At 48.0% G+C, this 3,368-nt stretch overlaps 1 long non-coding RNA gene across 1 annotated transcript; it reads left to right on the forward strand.

Moving 5' to 3' along the window:
- Positions 1-583: 583 nt before the first annotated feature.
- Positions 584-3,082, forward strand: LOC129651696 (uncharacterized). Its single transcript, XR_008714277.1, has 3 exons — positions 584-776; positions 1,540-1,645; positions 2,056-3,082. It is a non-coding gene; the product is annotated as an uncharacterized LOC129651696 (long non-coding RNA).
- Positions 3,083-3,368: the final 286 nt, after the last annotated feature.

Here is a 3,368-nt window from a genome sequence, read left to right on the forward strand (position 1 = left end):
CCCAGCTAAGGTTGCACGGAGCACCGCTACTCTGTATTTGCTGTGCTTTGGGGGAATTAGGTTTCATCTGTGCCTTGGGTGATCCTGGGAGAGACTGTAGTCGGGGGAGCTCAGAGAGTTCTGTGACACAGAGGGACAGGTGGAGAAGCCCAGGGCAAGAGGTGACAGGCGATGGCCAAGAAAGACATGCTGACAGCAATCCGTGGAGGGGCTCAGAAATTAAGGGTGGCTCCTGGACGCGGCCTCAGACTTCCTGCAAGGACTGAGCCGAATCTGAGAGGTGGAACTCTCGGGGTCAAGTTACATTCATGCAGGGAGGGTTTGCACCTATCTGTGAAGATCTTCGTTGGTGGGGGGCACTCTGCCCACTGGCCACCCCAGGGAAGGTACCATGCCTTTCCTGAGTGGTTCCCATGTTTTTGTGGCTCCAGGGGTCAAGATTGGAGCCAGATTCAGACACAAAACAAAACCCCAAAGGCTATTAATTTCAAGCTTTGTTGGCAATTCAGGTAAAAAGAAAGCTGCCGGGAGTAGAGCCGGTTTGGTGTGGAGGTGGGGTAGTAGCACAAGGCTGGCACTTCAATCAGGGCACAAACACCGGAGAGAAAAATAAACACTTTAGAAGGCACTTGACCTTTTAAATACTGAGTTCTAAAAATAGAGATGGAGCGTTGTGATGCTTTTATGGAGGCCAAGATGAAGCCAGGCTGCTCTGAGTTGTTCTGCCTTAGGAGCCTGGCTCCTCTCCCTGACATTAGCTCCACCACCTGAACCTGGTGAGTAGCCCAGTTACCTGGCAGGGGGATGCTCTCTCCTCCTGACCAGAGGAGCCAAGTCCAGGTACCATCCATGAGAGCAGTGCATATCTGGTTTTACTTCATTGCTTTGCTTCATTGCTACGTTAATCTCCTTCCCTCTGTACGTTTTAGTGGGAAGCTTATTCTCCAGGTTAGGAAACAAGAGTCGCTTGCCCAGTTGAGCCTCATCCAAACACTAACATTTTCTTTAAACCTCTTTCAAGTATTCCATCAGAACCTCGAGTTCTGGGGGGGGTGTCTGAGGTCCCAAATCCATAGCACTTGCTTGGGCCGGGGATGAAATGGCAGAGCAGCAATGATGTCTTTCTGTCATCGTCTGTTTTCTGCAGTAATTCTTCATCCCTCATAAAGCGTTGGCTACATGTGTCCAGTCGGGCTGGCACTGGTGACAAAATCAGTCCTCCAAAGTCCAGCCAGGCCATAGTCATGCAGGCATCGTGGTGAGAGAGGCTTTTGTAAAGAGTTTTCTGAGCACAAGCTTTCCTTTCAGTCATAATTGTACCACATTTTAATAGGAAAGTTCTGTCTGAAAGCATGCCAACTGGAAATCAGATTATGTGGAGGGGATAAAAATAGCCCTGCCTGCTACTCAGCACAACGCAGCCCATCTTTGTCCTCATGTCTCGGGTGGAATCAACTTTGCCAGGACTTCTTCACCCTACTGGCTTCTTCCCGGAGCAGTGGATCAAAGGCCACCTGTCTTTCCTCCCTTTTTTCCCAGGTAACTTGAAAATGAATTCGACTCAGTTTTCTTTTACTCCCTGAGAGCTCTGGTGAAGTATGAGGAAAGGGGACTCAACTGGCTTTTGGTCACTAAGGCTCTCCAGGTAAGGGAGGAGACTGGACATGCATCCAGTCAAGAGGACAGTTTTAATCCGTCCTTATCTGGCTCTGGGCTTCCCAGGTGCTCAGTGGGTAAATAATCTGCCTACAAAGCAGGAGAGGCAGGAGACTCGGGTTTGATCCCTGGTTTGGGGAGATTCCCTGCAGGCGGGTATGGCAATCCACTCCAGTATTCTTGCCTGGAGAATCCCATGGACAGAGGAACCTGGTGGGCTACAGTCCATGGGGTTACAAAGAGTCAGACATGACTGAGCGACTAACACTGACTGACATCCCTCCCTTCTCCTGCCCTGACCATGTTGGGACTTTGAACTCAGGACAGAGAAGTGAGTCAGTCTAGAGGTTCTTTGGAATCATGTCACATCAAGGGGTTGATGTCTGCTTTCCTTTTTAGCTGTTTTTGCTGACTTTGTTTGAGGCATCACCCATCAGGGACTGGAAACAACTGTCTTTGTCTTCTTGACTGGTTTCTGCACTGTGGATGGGCCCCAGCAGCTGACTCTCTGGCCCCATCCAGGAGGCCCTGATCCAAATACTGCTTAGCTGGCCCCCTGTCTTCATAGGGCCAACACGGGAGAGCAATCCAATGAGTCTTTGTTTTTCTGGATCAATCATCTAATGCAAGAAGCCCAAAGAACAGGTGAAACCCCTTTCTCAAAGTTTGGGAACGAATGGAACCTCTCTGCTCTGTGAGCTAAGCTGAAGCTCCAAAACATTGGCCACCTGATGCAAAGAGCCGAGTCATTGGAAAAGACCCTGATGCTGGGAAAGATTGAAGGCAAAAGGAGAAGGGGGTGACAGAGGTTTGATACCATCACCAACTCAGTGGACATGAGTTTGAGCAAACTCTGGGAGATGGTGAAGGACTGGGAAGTGTGGCACACTCCAATCCATGGGGTTGCAAAGAGTTGGACACAACTTAGTAACTGAACAGCAACAAGGAAATTAATTATATTAAAATGCAATTCATAATGGCTAGGTTTATGTGTGAACTTGATATATATCCAGATATCCAGGTATTTAGTCAATCATAAGTCTGAGTGTGTCTGTGGGGGAATTTTTGAATGAGATTAGTATTTGGATCCGTGGAATGAGTAAAGCAGATTGCTCTCCCCAGTGTGTGTGGCCTCCTCTAATTAGTTGAAGGTACAAACAGCACAAAAAGGCAGACCCTCTGGAGAATGAGAGAATTCTTGGGAATCCTTAGAGATCCAGTGGTTAGGACTTGGAGCTTCCACTGCTGAGGCCCTGGGGTTTGATCCCCGATTAGGGAACTAAGATCTCCCAAGCCTTGTGGTGAGGCCAAAAAAAATAAATAAATAAATAAAAAGAAAGTGTTTCCTACTTGACAGTGTTTCGCTGGATGTCAGTTTTTTCTGCCCTCAGACTGGCAGCTCTCTTGGGTCTTTAGCTTGATGGCTTGCCTGCAGATCTTGGGACATGCCAGTTTCCACAACTGTATGAACCAATTCCTTATAATGAATCTCTCCCCTCGTCCCAGCTTCTCTGTACACATCCTATCTGTTTCTCAGGAGAACCCTGACTGATACACAGGTTAAACTGGTGGAAGAACTCAAAATTTAAGAGATTATGTTCAAATGACAACACCCTGGATTCTCACTTATCACCAGGCAAGATCACCCACCTACGATGGGTGGAGACTACACAAGTCCTGAGGAAATAAAAGAAAGTGTTAAGACACAGGAC

Source organism: Bubalus kerabau, chromosome 4 (genome assembly GCF_029407905.1).
Source record: "Bubalus kerabau isolate K-KA32 ecotype Philippines breed swamp buffalo chromosome 4, PCC_UOA_SB_1v2, whole genome shotgun sequence".
Taxonomy (NCBI): domain Eukaryota; kingdom Metazoa; phylum Chordata; class Mammalia; order Artiodactyla; family Bovidae; genus Bubalus; species Bubalus kerabau.